Source organism: Euprymna scolopes, chromosome 24 (assembly GCF_053919585.1).
Source record: "Euprymna scolopes isolate OS-2025 chromosome 24, ASM5391958v1, whole genome shotgun sequence".
Classification (NCBI taxonomy): Eukaryota; Metazoa; Mollusca; class Cephalopoda; order Sepiida; family Sepiolidae; genus Euprymna; species Euprymna scolopes.
In genome coordinates, this window is record NC_136505.1 from 4,435,228 (window position 1) to 4,453,989 (window position 18,762).

Sequence of the window (18,762 nt, forward strand, 5' to 3'; positions counted from 1 at the left end):
TGTAAATAAAAATTTAAAGTATATATATATATATATATATATATATATATATATATATATAGAGAGAGAGAGAGAGAGAGAGAGAGAGAAAGAAAGAGAGAGAGGTGCAATTTAGTGAGGTTTCACTTTTTTTCTAATTCATTGTATATTCCGATAATAAATTTTATGAAACATGGAATGCCAGAGGGCCATAAAGAGGTTCTTCGAGGTTCAGTTTAATATCCTCTTACATTAGATCACGCATTCGGCCAACTTATGATGACTGCATGCATCAATTCGTAACAAAAATAATAAATGTGGTTTCACTTCATAATGTGTCAGTTTTATGTGAATAGCAACGTATATTCAAATGAACATTTATATTCATTAAGCGTATTCAAACGTTGTTTTACTTAAGTATATTTTACGTCATAACAAGCACTTTTCTTTTTTTTTTCTTTATGACAGAAATCGCTTTCTTAAAATCTAACACGGCCAATATCTGCAACGGAGAGCTTAAATTTTCAGGTCAGAAATACATGAGTTCAGTCATCATGACAATGCAATTTTAATCCAATGTGATCCATTCGAGCGGAATAACCACAGGAAGCATTATTTTGGACACCCCCTTGTATAGTAAATATTGGGGTGGTTCTTACTCTTCTTAATTAGAGCATAAAATTAATCGATTTTATTGAAAAACGAGCATATATATCGATTTTGATTACACTAAAAATATGAGAATGTGAAATATTCGTTGAATATCACTCAATTCCGGGATACGTCAGGTCACTCTGCTAGTATATATATATATATATATATATATATATATATGAATATATATATATATATATATATCATATATAAAGGGCGAATGAACTGTTTTTCTGGGTCAACGGCCAACTAGCACCGTGTATATTTGTGTGTGTATATGTGTAATGGGGTGGAGAGGGCTCCTGTAAGCCGTAGTGAAGGCAACCTTTCTAGGAGAACAAATCTCTGATTTAAAAATCCATAAAGCGGAAGACCATTACCCGCATAAAGCTGGTCTTCAGTTTGAGTTGGTGCTGGCTATCTTGCTCTTGCTTGTTGTTGGATCTCAACATTTTGAACCGAGAGAGAGACTTAGCGGTCGTACAAAGCTAAGACTCTGTAACATATTTGTATAGATACTCCCTCAGGCATTTGGGGTCATGGATTTTAAATGTCTGAGGGAGTGGCACTCGTCTGACAAGACAAGACGTTGCAATCATATATATATATATATATTATTTTTATTAATTATATTTATTATGTATATATATATGTGTGCCGGTGTGTGTGTCTGTGTGTCTGTGTCTGTGCGTGTTTATTTCATTTAATCACATGAATTATTATACGAAGATATAATGGTATGCGTAAATGTTCAGTATTTACTTCAACAGTGATCAATACATATGCACAGCTAGGCAATAAGTTATGAAAATATATATGGCAATAAGCAACACAGAATATTCCACATTTCAATTCTCGTGAGAATCTGTAAGGCTTATATATATTATTTGCCCTCAATATATATATATATATATATATGTATTTATATATGTATATATATATATATATATATATATATATATATATATATATATATATATATATTCATCACATTCAGATTTGAAACTCTAACGATTTGCCATTTGGAATCTCTATGTTATCATATTACGCATTAATAAGAAGTTATCATATATATATATATATATATATATATATATATATATATATATATATATATATATATTGTTGTGGCCTTATTTTAGGGGTTCACAATATCAAACAGGAGAGTCGGTAAAGTCATGTCAACGATTAGGCTGGCATGGAATCTCTGATTAGAGAGTCCAAAATGGCTGCCTTTCACAGCGATGGGAGAGTCCGTGTGAAGACAGGAATAGGGGTGTCAGTTTCCCCAGAACACGCCCCTCCGAAGATTAATTTCCCTGAAATATGATTTTTTCTCTTAGGGTTGACTTCCAAGGGGTCCGTCAGCTTCCTTTTTCTAGTGGAACGACGAATTTCCGTATGTGTTTGAGGAGGTTCCAGATCAAATACCTCATATAGGAGGTCCATCGTATCTTCTTCAGATAGAATTTCACTTGGCTCGTCTGAAGTGCGTTTGCGAATTTGGTTTAAGTGTTTCTTATGTGTGGAGTATGGTCCTTCCACCATATAGACCATACGACCGATCCTGTTAATGATCGTTCCCCGCTCCCAGAAGGTACTATTATCTTTATGCATTTGGAATAATATCTTTTCTCCCGGCATGTTGTTCTTCTTGGGTATCGTCAGCTTGGTGTGTTTTACCTGCCTTGGTAATAACTTATCAAAAACTGGCCGTATTTTCCTTGCAAACATTACTTCCGCTGGAGACATCTGGGATGGTGTGTTTTCGTTGGGTGTTATGCGGTACACCTGAAGAAATTGTTGTAGGGCTTTTTCGGATGGCGTGTCCTTAGCCTTCTTCAAATCTCTCTTCAGTGTGTCCACAAATCTTTCCGCCTGGCTGTTTGACCTGGGGTGGTATGTCGGAGTTGTAATGTAGTCCACTTGGAAGTCGCTAATGAACTCTTTAAAGTCCCCGGACGTAAACTGAATGCCGTTATCTGACACTAAACAGTCGACCACTCCGAATCGTGCAAATAACTCATGAAGAGTTTTTATGGTGAAGTCCGTAGTTGGGCTCTTACATCTAAAGACTTTGAACCACTTGGAAAAACTGTCCACTATTATAAGGTTGTAGTGTCCATCAAGTGGTCCTGCATAGTCCACATGTATTCTTGACCATGGATAGTCGGCTTTGGGCCATGGACTGAATTGAATAGGTGGTCCTTTCGCAGCTAGAGCACATCCTCTGCATGATTTAACTTTTTCTTCAATGTCCATGTCCATGCTTTTTCAGTACATGTATGAACGCATGATGCTCTTCATTCTGGTGGCGCCAGGGTGTCCTGTGTGAAAATCCTTGAGGAGTTTTTTTTATGTAGAGTCGCTGGAATAACTACTCTATCTCTGTATAGTAGAACCTGGTCGAACACTGAGAAAGTTGTTGTTCATCCGATTCCAGTTTTGCTTTGGTTTCTTTTATAAAATCGTCACTCTCGGCTTCTTTTCTTATGTCGTCTAGGGTAACTGGAAGTTCTTCCACTGTGTTACATAGAATCAAACTGTAGTCCTTCTCTGATTGAAGTGATGCGATAACAGAATCCTCAAGCGGTTCTCCAGTTTTTGGTATTAACCGGGATAGGCCGTCAGCATGTCCTAACTTCTTTGATGGTAGAAACTCCACTTCGAAGTCGTAATTGAGTAGGATTGTTTCTCATCTTAGCAGTCTGTTTGCCGTATGTTTAGGCAATCCTTTTCTTGAACCAAAGATAGCGATGAGTTGCTTATGGTCCGTTTGAAGCTTAAAATGTATTCCATGTAACAATCTATTGAATTTAGTCACAGCGAAAATAATATTTAGAGATTCTTTCTCTATTTGGGAATAATTCTTTTCCGCCGGTAGTAGGGTTCTAGACGCATGTGCTATCGGTTTTGTTGAACCATCAGGCATTTTATGTAGGATGCATGCGCTGATTCCATATGCGCTAGAGTCACGTCACTAGCGACGATTATGTCCAGTTTCGGATTATAATAGGTCAGGAACAGTTCTGATGTGAGCACGTTTTTAAGCTTTTCGAATGTAGTCTGGCATTCTGTGGTCCAATCCCAAACTTTGCCCTTCCTAAGTAGCTCGTTTAAAGGTGCACGTAAAATATGCAGGTTTGGAATAAAAGCTTGATAATAGTTGGCTAACCCTAAGAAACTTTGCAAAATTGTTAAGTCATGTGGCTCAGGCATATTTCTTATCGGTGTGGATCTTTCAGGATCAGACCGTCTACCGTTCTTGTCTATTATCTGACCAAGGTATTTAATTTGGTTGAGGAAAAATTCGCATTTGGTGTCTTTCAGTGTGAAGCCATACTCACTTATTTTTTTCAAATACCCGAAAAACATGCCTTTTATGTTCTTCTATAGATTCACTTTTTACTAGAATGTCATCTAGGTATCATATAGAAAAATCAAAGCCGCTCAGTATAGTGTCGATTATTTGCTGAAAGATAGCCGGGGCGACCTTGATCCCGAAAGCTAACCTATTACACTTGAACAGTCCCCTGTGGGTTGTAATACACAAGAGTCTGGAGCTTTCTTCTCCACGGGAATTTGTAGGTATGCTTCGCTTAAATCTAGTTTTGAGAAAATGTTTCCTCCATTGAGTTTCGTAAATACTTCCTCAGGGCTAGGTAGCGGGTAGTGGTGATCCCTTAGTGCTGCATTCTACCCTGTCGAGAAGTCTGCGCAGACTCTAATATCCATTGATTTTTCTTTACGTATACAGTGTGGGCAGCCCACTCACTGTAGTCGACTTGGGTCAGTATTCCTGCCTTGACGAGTCTATCTAGCGCCTCGTCAGTTTTTTGTATGGAGGCAAATGGTATGCTGCGTTTCTTTTAAAAAACCGGGGTGATGTTATCTTTTAATTCGAACTTCGCCTTCATTTTTTGTGCAGCAGCCTAACAAAACATTACGAAAGTTTTCCTTAAGTTTTTTTTGCTTCGGCTGTAGGGCTGTCTATTTCTGACAAAAATCGCTCATGGGCGAGTCTCAGAGTTGAAATTGTTGAATCCAGTCTGTACCGAAAAGATTATTTGATTCCTTTAACACAAAAATTTTTAGTGTTAAAGTCTTTTCCCTTCAATGTTACATTTGTAGTGACTTCGCCTTCAAACCTAATGCGTTCTCCCGTTACCGAGTGACCCACTCTGTTGGTATGTCTCATTTTTGGTTTGCCAATTTTACACCAAGTATATTAGTTTATCATAGACAAATCTGAGCCACTGTCAAGTTGAAGCTTTACGTTTTTGTACCCGATTTTGACTATTACGTACTTCCGTACATTCTCATCTTTCCCTAGAATTCTCGTCGTTTTGACGTAACTCTTGCGAGGTCCTTTTACTCTGCAGTGCGAGGCTTTGTGGCCATTGCGTCTGCATAGATCGCATTTACGGGACCGGTAAGGAAATCTTTCTGCCAGTGGAGTTCTCCACATCCTCGGCATGGGTAACGTGGTAAATCAGGCTTATTTTGGTATGTTTTCTGAGTATTGCGTTTGGTTTTCACTTGACTTTTTGGGAAGAACGGTTTTTTATTTTGAACTTTCTTGATGTATGATACATTTGCCTCTTCTATATTTCTGGAGTCATGTTTCTCAGAAATAATTCTTTGGCATTCCTCAGCCAATTTTGAAGGGTAATGTCCGCCTCCTTTTCGAGTGTGTTCAATGCCCTGCGTCTGATTTCAGCGTCCTTGGTTGAGACTAAACCTTGAATAAAAATCAAGACCTTGAAATTGTCGGCCGTTAACGAAGATAATTTAAAATTATCACAATGCCTGTTCACGACTGACGCAAATGTTGTGTAGTCTTTGTCTTCTTTGCGAGTCAGGTTTATACATTTCCATCTCTTATGGAATAAACTAGTTTTCGGGCAGTATAACTCCATTAAGGATTTTACAGCCTCGTCAAATGACAATTCGTTCGTCTGTTTTGGCAGTATATAGTCCACGAATTTACTATGTTTCATGGCTCCCAATTTTTGTAGTAAGAGACGAACCTTCATCTGCTCGCTCCAAGTTTTACAATCAATTCTGAACACGTCTCCGAATCTGCAGAAACAGGCTTCAAAAGTTAATTCTTCATCAGACCGGTACTGAAAAGTTTCCAACGCTGACCAGATTGCAGTTTGGGAAAAAACGTCCTTGGCTTACTCTCTAGTGTCTTTTTTATGAATAGGGGTGCCAGTTACCCCAGAACATATATAATATTTATATATATAAATATTAATTTATATATTTATATGTGTGTGTATCGACTACGGCTAATAAAATTGATGTAGAATGACAAAACATTCATTAATAATATTCATTGAGAAAAATTCGCATACATTTGAAATAATTTATAGAATTACTTCGCCTAATCCAATACTATGGAATTCTCAAACATTACAAACTATGAATCGCTACGCCATAAGAAAAGATATAAGCATGTTTATACTCTACCGGTTCTCGAATCCGAACCTTAGAAAATCGATTATAGATAAACAATAAGTACTACGGATACATCTGCAATGCACTCATTTCTACGAATAAGGAATGGAATCTCATATAAAATATCAAATGCTGCTGCAATAGATAGGATGTCCAAGTTGAATCTAAGTATTAATGTATTTGTTGTTTATTAAAATGTTAGAGGAAAGTATAGAATAATTACAAAACTCCCTCTTCTCATCATGTTTAGAATGTGTGTCTAAATAATAACGTCATTATTTAAGCGTGTACACTCCAGAAGTACCATTAATTATACAAGTTCTTCACATAAATATAAAATGTTTTGATGCATCTACAGGAAATTCACGAAGAAAAAGGGCTACACACCTTTATACGGTGACGACAAGAGACCATCCGACAAACTTACAAAAAGTTGCATTTTACGCGCTTTTAGAATATTTAGTACAGGAAATATTAGGAAGAAGTTACAGACGTGTGTAGATTTGCTGAAAATTGCAACTCTCTGAAAACATGTTTATCTAAACGCAAAAAGAAATCAAGTTAATAAAATCAACAACGTTATAATATATTTAAGACAAGTCCTATTTCTATGACAGAATATGTAAAACTATTACCCTTAATTATTACGCTTAATACAATCTTAAGTAATTATTAAAATCTTAGTTGTTTAGATCAAGATTGGTGATGCTCAATCATTTGAATTAAAATGGAGCAAGCAAGATACACAACTATATAAGATGACGCATAGAGTTTTCATACACATAAACTATATATATATATATATATATATATATAGTGTGTATAAAAACTATATACTTATGCGTGTGTGTATGTATGTTTGTGTAAATGGTAACAAATTCAAAATTCATGCAAACATTTCAAAATGATCAGCTAAAATCTGTCAAGGGCAATTTTATCCTATCATCTTTTCAGGAGAAAATTGGTCGCTTATATTCAAACATAATATCATTGTAAAGAGCAATAGAAGATTATTTTTTATTTAATGTGCGAAAAACGATTAAAATAAACAATTTAATTCGATATATGTATATAAGATGAAGGTAGGGAGCCAAAGTTTCCCAAAGAGATCAAACGCTTTAACTGATCCTTTCTCACGGCAGAAAGGTTTTCGAATCGCCCTAAAGATAGATGCAAAAATTCTGTAATGACTTTTGTAATTTGCTCAGGTTGTATCCCAAACAACTTTATCTTATATTTATTATGACATCGGGGATTCTGAAATAAATGTTGGGCAATGCTAGTCACCAAGTTTTAAAAGAATGGAAATTCACAAATCCTACTATTTTTGTCTGACTACAGATCTTGAGGTATATATATATATATATATATATATATATATATATATATATATATATATATATATATATCGTCATCGAAACCCTATAGGACAAGGAAATAAAAGGTCTAAAGTATTATTTGACTTACGTAGAAAAATAAAAATCTTTTATATGAAACTCAAATATTTCACTTCAAATATTTTAATAATTCATTGAATCACTAAAATTATATACATATATATATATATATATATATATATATATATATATATATATATATATATATATATATATATATTGGGACTAATAAAGACAACGAGGCCGTTAAATAGTGCTCAGTAAAAAGAGATAAATAGTTCCAGTTTTTCCCATTTTTTTTTTTTTTTGGCGTCGGGAGGTTCTGCGTCGCCTGCGGAAGTCTCTTAGACTGAAAAAGATGGATATTTGTAGCGACCATATGTAACTGTTTACTCTCAAATAATAACAATATATATATATATATATATATATATATATATATATATATATATATATCTTGATTTTAGAGTGCACCCGTTCATATGAACACGGCATCTGCCTGATTTGTTTTGAGAAAAGATCATGAAAGATAAAAGTGCATTCACATCAGATGAACCAGCAGTAGAATTTGCATATCACCAATTTATAGTACAGGTCAAAGAAGATAAAAAGAATTTACATCGAATATATACCGGATTATTATCGATAAGCATGACTTTCAGACGAACAAATCGCAATGCGAGGATGCGGGTTTGTCCTAGCGTAAAGGTAGTTCCGTTTTATTTTTAATTCTAAAAGTTTGCTAATTCTTGATTAAAGTTTCTTAATTTTACTTATATAGATTGATAATTAAGATTTTTTTATTCATTTGGGATACTATGTTTCGGAATTGTCGAAATGGGGATTGATTACTAGTAGTATATAAATTATTCGGACTTATTTGCTTATTTGGAGTATCATTTTCACAACATTTCGGTCGATGTCACCTACGATCATCTTCAGGTGTATCTAGTCAAACTTGAGAATGTTGATGTAAAACTTGAGAATCTTCATGTGGAACTCGGGAATTTGGGATGGGATTTCGAATAAAGCACTTTTATCTACTTTCCGGGTGAGCATGTTTCCGTTCTCGCAAATCAAGGAATTGAACCATCGCGCAGCGGATCGTGAAATTGATAAAATACACTTGTAAACATAGTTTATTTTTTTTTACATTTTTCCCCAATAAAAGGCACATTGCCACTTTCATGTAGGGGTCTACTAATCTTTTGAACGTTGAAGTTTGAATTCAGAGTGTGGGCGACCGAATATACAATTGCCAAAGTGGTCTATTTAGTCATGGTTGACAGTACAAGTGCAAGCTACCTCCGTGAACTTGATAAATGGTCTCGTTCGAAATTCTGTCCAAATTCCCGAGTTTGACAGAATCATTCCCGAAATCGACTAGATACATCTGAAGAAAATCAGCGATAACGTCGAGAGAAACGAAGTTAAAATGACATTCGGACTACAGTTTTCATCTTGAGTGTTTTTTTTGTGATATTTTCTAAATTATTTTTATATTAAATGTTATATCATAATCATTGTAATGACATTGCCATATCGAATGTTCCATATGTTTCAACTGGAAGGTTGATTATGTCACTTCACAAAAAAGTGTGCATGGCATAAGCCCAATATATATATATATATATATATATATATATATATATATATATATATATATATATATATACACAAGCAAAAGTGCCTGTCGTTAACTGGGTTCAAAAACAGCCTACAGAAAACGGACTCTGGTTATGAAAGTATGATAGGTTATGTAAAGGAAGGGTTGTAAAGAGATAGCTTCGAATTTGGGGGTATCAAAACCAAACCAAAATATGATGAAAGTAAAAAATAAAATAGATAAACCATAATTTATTATATCATAACTGTTCACACTGAAACACTTATCACAATATTCTGTGGATCTATATAAAAAAAAACCTTGTTAAACTTTGTGGCATATTTCCATTGTATGGAGGTCAGGTACGAACGAACACCCCATAATTTTATTATACCATATTTCTTCAAAATGAAACATAATTATCAAAATATACTTACGCAGATAGATATGAAAAGTTTTTTTTTATTAAAGTTTGTGCCTATTTCCATTCTATGGTGGCTAGGCGCGAACGCAGGCCCCACAATTTTAATGAAACATTATTTCAGATTAAACATACTTATCAAAGTATCCTTATGTTCATTTATATCAAAAACGCTTGTAAACTTTTTTTTAAAAAATGTAATTTTTTTTCTTTGTGGACCAGGCGCGGAGGCAGACCTCACAATTTTAATAAACCACCGTTCTGCCAGATCAAACATACTCATTCCTGTGTCATGATTTATTTTCTATCATTATATGTAATCATTTTTTTTTTAATAGTCAACCATATAGGAGACTATTCGTGACCAGACACACACACACACACACACACACGCCCACACAGACATTCAGCTTTATATATATATATATATATATATATATATATATATATATATATATATTTATGTATATATATATGTATATGTATATATATATATATATATATATATATATATATATATATATATAAACAAATGATTAATAAAGCATGTTAAAAAACATCTTGAAAAAGAGTTACAAACATATTTAATTTTAAAAAGGAAGCACAAGATAAGTGGATAGTCCTTAATCCGCGGAGTTTCAAAGAAAAGCGCTCCTTCTCATCAGAGGGCAGGAATAAGCAAAATGCGGAATATGATTTTGCATGTAAAAGTATTTAATGAAACCACAAGTAAGTCACAGATCATACTTGGTTAGAAAAAGGGTGAGGTAAGGGGAATAGGAGGTAAAAGAAAAAATGATCAAAAGATTTCACATGAATGGATAGTCCGGTGAAGGGTAAAAAATCTAAATACGGTGTAATTAAAAACTTCCAATCCAACAGGTAAGTTCTAAATGCTCCAAAATGACCCAAAAGGCAACAAGTCAAACTGCAGACCTGCTTAATGCAGGTGCTGGTCTCCCGTTTTATGTTTTTTTTTAACTCAGTGATTTACTTCTCCTAGAGGGATTGCCTCTCCACCCCGCATACAAATGGAAATAAACACATGCGTACATACAGATGTACGCCAACATACGTATGCCTGTGCACACACATACAAACATAATCACATAGAGGCACACATATACGTATATACACACATATGCATATACATACGTACACACATATGCATATACATACGTACACACATATGCATGCAAAATACACAGGAATAAACATTCCAAAAGTCATAATTAAGTGATCAGCGACTGGACCGTTTTTGTCCGTTTATTCTAGATGTACATATACATACATACATACATACATACACGTGTACCTATATACACGTATATACAATTATCTACATATACATAGTCATAAAAATATAAATATACATACATATATATGTGTGTGGGGTATATTTTTATATTAAGTAAATAAAGTAAAGTTAGGATAAATTAATAAATACACGGGTGTAGTTTATCAGGCGAGGTTAGGTAGACGCATTGTAAGATATGTTCAAAGTACATGCTGTTGGTTTAATATTTAGAGGTATGTATTGGGTTGCTTTGCTTATTGGATACGGATTACGTTATAATGTCTAGAAAACAATTATAGACATTTAGATAAAAGTAAGAATGAAGATAGGAATAGAGATAAAATAGTATGATAGATTGAGAGATTATGAGAGTGGTGGTTCAGTTATAATGAGTCAGGGTTTTCTCTAAAACACCTCTTCCACATACTAACAACTATTTCTGTAAGGTCTGACAGGGATGTTTGATCTTAAACGTGGTCCAACATCCGAAACATATGTAATCAATCACATAAAACGGTAATAAAAATACAACACATATTTGCTCTGCAATAGTATCGATCACTCTGTTCAGGCTTTTACAAATTACCAGTTTTACTATATATATATATATATATATATATATATATATATATATATATATATATATATATGTGTGTGTGAGTGTGTGTGTGTGGGTGTGTGTGTGTGTTTGTGTGCGTATGTTTCTGTGTTTGAGGTAAATAATTTTATGAGATCATTATTCATATATTTTGCTTGAATTCAAATATAAAAATATGTTTAAATGAAAAAAATAGTTTATATATTGTCATTACTTATCCAGAAACGACTGGGCATACATTTGTTTAATGCTTGAAACGTAGACAATGACTTATATCTTCATCCCATGTCTCCAGTACATTAGCTCTTGTACTTATGCTACCTCTACTATTGAGATGATTTTATATTTGCAGTATTTTGAATGTATGGTCTAGTTGGAACTGGTTATTTATTCATGCATTATCTTCATTTTCTGACTGCAGACCCTGAGTCATTATATATATATATATATATATATATATATATATATATATATATATATATATATATATACAACCTGTACCCGGCCACGCGTTGCTGTGGTTCCGTTTGGTGAAATGATTAAATTGAATGAATATAGCATTTTTTTTTAATTTGTTATATTTTTCTTTTGTTTTTTTCGATAATTTTCATTGCTTACAAATAGATTTGTAGAAATCTTTTCTTTGTATTTTGCTTATTTTCAATTGAGGAATCTGAGAATCCTTTCTTTGCTTCCAAATAGATTTGGAGCAATTTTTTTAATTTGTTATATCTTTCTTTTTTTTGTTCAGTAATTTTCATTGCTTACACATAGATTTGTAGAAATATTTTCTTTGTTTTTTGCTTATTTTCAATTGAGGAATCTTAAAACCCTTTCTTTGCTTCAAAATAGATTTGGAGCAGTTTTTTTAATTTGTTATATTTTTATTTTTTTTGCTTATTGTTAATTGAGCTGTATGGTCAATTAAGAGCAATTTCTTTTTCTCTGTTTGTAGTGATGTAGTTTTCCTTGAGTCAAAATAGATTTGTAGAAATAATGATTTTTTGTAATTATTTTTTATTTTGCTTATTTTCAATTGAGGAATCTGAAATTCTTTATATAGCTTCAAAATAGATTTGAAGCAACATTTTTTGTCTCATTTCTTTTGCTTCTTGTTAATTAAGCTTTACAGTCAATTAAGAACAATTTCTTTGTGTTAAAAATAGATTTGTAGAAATGATTTTTTGTAATTTTTGGCTTAGTTTGATTAGAGGAATCTGAAAAAAGAGAAGTATGAAAAAATATTTGCTCGATTGTTTGCTCAAATAATTAGCCTATTGAGAACTTATGTTCAAATAAGCACAATGTGTAGGAATATTTTTTAATTTTCCTTTTTTGTGTTTATTTTTAATTGACCTGTAACGTCAAATAAGGCCAATTATTTTACTTCTTGTATCAAAATAGATTTGGAAATAATTCTTTTCAAATCTTTCTTTTTGCTTATAGTAAATTTAGAAATCTGAAAAAAGAGAAATCTGAAAAAAGAGATTTGTTTGATTTATTTCGCACTGTATTGGCGTGTCGTGAAATGTATGGTCAAATAAGGCCAATTTTTTTATTTGCGGCCAAATAAATTTGGACTAATATATTTTTTTTTAAAAAGTGTTGAATTGAAGAATCTGAAAAAAAGAGAAGACTGAAAAAATATTGGCTTGATTAATTTCTCAATTTATTTATCTGTCGAGATATGTATGGTCAATTAATTTTTGCCTATGGTTCAGCAATTTTCCTTGCTTACAAATAGATTTATAGAAATATTTTCTTTTTTCTTTTTTGCTTATTTTCAATTGAGGAATCTGAAAATCTGTTCTTTGCTTTTAAATAGATTTGGAGCAATTTTTTATTTGTAATATTTTTCTTTTTTTTCTTATTGGCAATTGAGCTGTATGGTCACTTCAGGCCAATTTAGCTTTCTATGTGGTTCTGTAGTTTTCTTTTTGTCTAAATAGATTTTAGGAAGAATTTAGTTTTAAAATTGTTTTATGTTTTAATGCCTGTTTGTAATTGAGGAATCTGAAGAAAGAGAAGTCTAAAAATATTTGCTTGAGTGATTTCTCAATTTATTTGCCTGTATGGCCAAGTAATGCCAATGTTTTATGGTAATTCTCTGATTTTGTTTGGGTCCAAGTAGGTTTGATTCTTTTTTTCTGCAAGTTTTTAATTAAGCAATCTGAAAAAAGAGGAGAATGAAGAAAAGCATATGCTTGATAGATATCGCAATATAATCAATTGTTTGGCCAGTCAACAGCTGCATCGTTATGTAAGGCCAAGTGTTTTTTAGTAAACAGATGGCTCGTACGCTATATGCACGTGAGTAAGAAAATGGTATTGATTTCTATAACTCAAAAAGCAAAAAAATAATTTGTAAGAAGATGTAATGTTTATTGTAATGTTATAAGATTTTAAGTATAATTAATAAATCGTTTAAAAATCTGTAGAAAAGGCAGGAAGCAAAAAATTGAAATAATTGCAATAGCAATATAGTAATGCCCCCACAAAACACCGGAAAACGGTAAGGAATAAATATTGTTGGACAACGTTGAAAGAAGGATTTATGCATAAAAACTATTTGAATTGTTAAAGTATAATCGTACAATTTCTAAATGCACGTGAAAGTTGAACAAAATTTATGGGGGGAAAATGTAGAAATAAGATTGACTGCAAAAAAAAAGAAACAGCAAATGAATTAGTAATTTTTAATTCCTGTAATGCGAGATAAGTTTAAATATGAAGTTATGTAGAAAGATTTACCGAAAGAATCACCTGTAACACGTGGGGAAGAATAAAAATGTGAGGATGGGCAAAAAATGCGGTAAGTTTTTACAGCAAATGAAATCGATCGAAGCAAATGGATGCTATTAATATTTTTAAGAATTAAACAAATTTATTTTAGGTAGGCTTGCTTTTTATCAAAACACTTGGAATTCAAATTTTTACAAAAATGTAATCTTCGAATTTAAATTAAAAAAATGGAATTTTGGAATGCGAGATGCCGTAAAAATGTAGAAATAAGATTGAATGTAAAAAAACAAAAAACAGCAAATAACTTTTTATGGACAAAAAGAAACTTAGCAAGGAATTTGTTGAATATCAAAATAAAAAAATAAATAAAAATAAACGGAAAGAAACACGTGAGGAAGACAAAATTGCAGTAAGTTTTTACAGCAAATGAATTCGATCGAAACAATGTTTAAGAATTAAATACATTTTATGGTAGGCTAGGCTTTAACCAACACACTTGTAATTTAAATTTAAAAAAATGGAATTTTGGAATGCGAGATGCCGTAACATAATGTAGAAATAAGATTGAATGAAAAAAAATAACAGCAAATGAATTTTCAGGAAAAAAAAAGAAACTTACCTTCGAATTTATTGAATATCAGAATAAAAATAAAAAATAAACGGAAAGAAACACGTGAGGAAGAAAAAATTGCGGTAAGTTTTTACAGCAAATGAATTCGATCGAAATAATTTTTAAGAATTGAATATATTTTATGGTAGGATTGGCTTTAACCAAAACACTTGTAATTTAACTTATAAAAAAATGTAATTTTGGAATGCGAGATACCGTAAAAAAATGTAGAAATAAGATTGAATGAAAAAAATAACAGCAAATGAATTTTTATGGAAAAAAAAGAAACTTACCAAGGAATTTGTTGAATATTAGAATAAAAATTAAAAATAAAAAATAAACGGAAAGAAACACGTGAGGAAGAAAAAATTGCAGTAAGTTTTACAGCAAATGAATTCGATCGAAACAATTTTTAAGAATTAAATATATTTTAGGTAGGCTTGGCTTTAACTAAAACACTTGTAATTTAACTTATAAAAAATGGAATTTTGGAATGCAAGATGCTGTAAAAAATGTAGAAATAAGATTGACTGCATTAAAAGAAACAAAAGAAAAACAGCAAATGAATTAGCACAAATTGCCGGAAAGTGGTTAAATCCTGTAATTCGAGATAAGTTCAAATATGAAGTTATATGAGAAAAAAAGTGCAGCAAATGAAATCGATCGAAGCAAATGGATACTATTTTTTATTTATTTATATTTTTAAGAATTAAACAAATTTAATTTAGGTAGGCGTAAGTTTAATATAAACACTTTAAATTTAAATTAAAAAAATGGAATTTTGGAATGCGAGATTCCGTAAAAAAACAAAACAAATTAAAATTATTTTTGATGGATGAAATAAACAAATGTAATAAAAAATGTAAAAATAAGAGATGCTTATTATACTTAGCGATGTGAAACTTAACAGGTTGCCATGCGAAATCGTCAAATCGTAGTGAATTCATCTCAACGTGCATTCTACCGGAAATAAAATTTTACCACAGGTTCACATTTAAGAAAAATATTTTTATTTTATTTTATATCTTTTAGTAATTTGGGATGTTAATTTATTTTAATAACATATAGACTGTCTGAAGCTTTCAAATACATTGGTAATATACAAATATGGTTTTATTGATAACGAATGAACACAGAATTACATTTCTAATTCGAAATTCGAACTCGTCAAATCGTCGTGAATTTACTGCAAACCGGAAATAAAATGGAACATAGTTCTGCATTTACGAAAAATATTTTTATTTTATTTAATATATATTTATAATTTGCGATGTTAATTTATTTTAATAACATGCAAACATTCCTTGACTTTCCAGATAAATATTCTGAAAATTTCAATTAAATTGGTAACGTAGAAATATGGTTTTATTCGCTTATAACGAACCAAAAATCACACACATATATATATATATATATATATATATATATATATATATATATATATATATATATATATATATATATATATATATATATATAGGGCTACAAGACTATGAAATGAAGTCGCAAAACTATATATTGGTAGATATGGTATGGGTCATTTTTTGAATAATGGGATACAAGCAAAACTTGTGCGGTAGAAGGGATCCTTTATGACAGGGCATTTCAAAGCCTTATGCTTCTAATCAGAAGAGTAGAGAAGGTGCTAAGTAGCATGGAGAATATGCGGCGACCTGCGTTGCGTTCATTAGGGAGGGAAAAGATTAAGAGGAATTATAGAATATTGGGGATTTATGTATTTATTTAGAATTGAATTAAGCTTCCCCCAACATTTCTGTTACGACAAGCGCCAAACAGGAAGTGACGTAGGTTTAAATTAAGGCTAGACAATCGAAACGAGAGGATGACTTTCAAATATATCGGCGAAAAAAGCGAGCCCCCTGTAGAAAAGTGCCTAGTAAAAGGTGAAGATATTAATGTAACTATTATTTGCCCAAACCGATTAAAAAGCTTGCCATATCTCTGAATACCCCTTTTGTCAACTTTCAAACGTTAAGACCAGAAATTATCTGAGTAAAATTTTGATCCCTATTATGACCCCTTAATATTTATAGTTTTGGACTCAAATCAAGTTATTAAGTTAGATCCATTCCCAAATAACCTATATCTTAAACTTCATGTGTTTCGACGCAAAATTGTTTGAGGAGTTCGGTAGCGTTCTCAAAGGTCAAATCGTTGAGCTTTGAACTTTGACCCCCTGAACGGCCAAATCTCTAGCCGAAAACCAACCAAAAAGATTTTCCCACATCTCAGTATCATGTATCTCAAATTTCATGTCTGTAGACTTAAAATTGACAGAGTTATTGCGTAGGGAAATGTACACAGACACACAAACACACAGACACATTCACTTTTGTATATATATATATATATATATATATATATATATATATATATATATATATATATATATATAAATGCGTATTTGTTTTTATCATAACGTCAGTTATAGCCTAATAAGTAGATTTCCTCGCCATGGAATCGCAGTATCTTTATTTGTTTCCGGATATCTTGCTTGTCTTTATCTTTTATCTATGGCGTACGTATGGAAATTGCGAGACAGGACCTCAATTTTTGGTGCATTCTTTTAAAATATTCAGAGCAAGGACTCGTCTTCATACAAACGTCAATGACTTTCTATTCTTCCTTTCAAATGCTTAGTATCAGAGGGAATTTTCATTGAGAAGAGGTTGCTTCCCTGTTTATTATACTTTGATAGTCTTCAAATGTAATGTTAATAAATTCCTATTAAAATCGCCCCATAAGTAATCAAATGCAACCTTTATTTTTTACAACTTTTGTTCACGCATTATATTCCTCATTTCTTCTCTTCGATTCATCGCAACTCTTTGTTTACTCCTCGCGTTAGAATGTACGTTTCTCCTATTCCCTCCTTCCACATTGTTACAAGTTTGTGTATCTCACAGACTTGTTCTCATCTACTTTTAGCAACTACGACTATATTTCATTCCTTGCATTTTGACAGCCTTCTAAATCCTTACTACATACCTATCCCACACAATGCTTCAAGCAAACTACACATCATACATACACACACACACACACACATATATATATATATATATATATATATATATATATATATATATATATATATATATATATAACATTATATGTGTGTATATATAAATTAATGAAATACACTAGAATCTACAGTAAGATGTTGAAAAAAGTGTTTAATATGTTTGTGTGCGTGTGTGTGTAGACAATCATAACAAGCAGCTTGTTCTTTCGATGATTTGATGAGAACTGGCGTGACAACAATTTTACCGTATATGTAACAACACGCAGAAATTTTAATGTAATGTAAACAAACATTTTATTTTTCAAAAATGTCCCCCAAGGATATTGCTCTACTTATATTTTAGTGGCATTCTGTCTTGTTTGAAGTGAAATAAATTTAAAACCAAAACAAACAAAAAATCTCATCATTGGATAATCTAATTCTAACAAGTTGAATACAAGTTACGCTAACGTAGATGTAGAAATACTTACACTTTGTTATGTATTGTAAGTTTATGATTCCAAGCTTTTGGTGAGAAGTTTCTACTTACTTTTGGGGTCTACATCTGTTTATCAGTCTCCAGATGTATATGTTCGTCCGTCCATAAACCTGTGTGTGCGTATTCTGTCTATGTGCGGGTACGTGTAGAAGTATATGTGGCTGTGTGTGGGTGTACATGAATGCATGTTCACATATGCAAGTGTGTTTTTGGGGTGCCTGGGTGCCCAAATCAATGTTTTATGAAATACCTGGTTTTGCATAGAGGCCACACCAGTTGCTGAGCATTTCAATCGAAAATATTAGAAGAGTCATATTCCAATAGATCTTGACCTCATTGGTTATTCCCGAGCCCCTCTTGCTAATAACCCGGCCTGCCCTGCACTAATCTGTCCATCATTCACACTAAAGAAGATCGAAGGATCGGTCGAAAATCATGTGCGTTTGAAAGAAAGATTTTCGCTTTTTTGTA